At 41.4% G+C, this 823-nt stretch overlaps 1 protein-coding gene across 7 annotated transcripts in view; it reads left to right on the top strand.

Annotated features, from left to right (window-relative positions):
- LOC106877380 (solute carrier family 28 member 3) overlaps positions 1–823 on the top strand; it is a 184474-nt gene that overhangs the window by 159624 nt on the left and 24027 nt on the right. The window lies entirely within an intron of this gene.

Here is an 823-nt window from a genome sequence, read left to right as displayed (position 1 = left end):
CGTATGTGGACCACCTTGCCTTTCATTCAGTCGCCAAGGACTACGAGAAATGCTAGAATACCAGATAAAAACCTTGGGATATTAAATTATAAATTTTAATAGTCTGGGATCGAACCACATCGGAGTCAACGTCTCTTTTCTCCCTTCAATGATCGATAAAATAATGTACTATTCATGATCTACAGTAGCTGCAGTCAAATGACTGAAACAAGTAAAAGAATAAAAAATATATATATATACTGAGTGAACTGGAAGAACGAGAAATAAAGTGTTTTGCTGAGGGACACAAGGCGCCGCTGGGAATCGAACTCATGACCTTACCATCGCGAGCCGAATACCCTAACCACTAAGCCACGGACATTCACTGCTAGTGATAGCAACAAGATCAACTGCAAAACATATCCTGCCATCTTAAATCAGAAAAGAATACATTAAATAACTTCTCTAAAAGGAGGTGATGGTCACGGATTTTGTAATCACTTAGTGGAAGGAAGATGGAGAGTACCTTTGACCTTTTACTGAACTTCCAGGGTTTCCTGGAGGAGGAAGTGATACTCAGGCCGGAGATGCCTGGTCCAAATGTTTACAAAATTGTGTACTTTGCTAAAGCCGTCCAAGGATCTGTGGGGACGGGTGCTAAACCTTAAACTTGAAATGGTCTCCTGACTGGCTTCTACCAAATTGCAATCACAAAGGCTTGGAAGGAAATACCTCTCCGCTCAAGGTACCGTGCTGTGAGATCGAATTCTGAAACACGTGGTTACGAAACATAACCGAAGCTACAATCCTTTGATCAGTTAAAGTCTAGACAGCTTCACGTTAC

This window comes from Octopus bimaculoides, chromosome 18 (assembly GCF_001194135.2).
Source record: "Octopus bimaculoides isolate UCB-OBI-ISO-001 chromosome 18, ASM119413v2, whole genome shotgun sequence".
NCBI classification, from domain to species: domain Eukaryota; kingdom Metazoa; phylum Mollusca; class Cephalopoda; order Octopoda; family Octopodidae; genus Octopus; species Octopus bimaculoides.
This window is presented reverse-complemented; position numbering and strand designations above follow the sequence as displayed.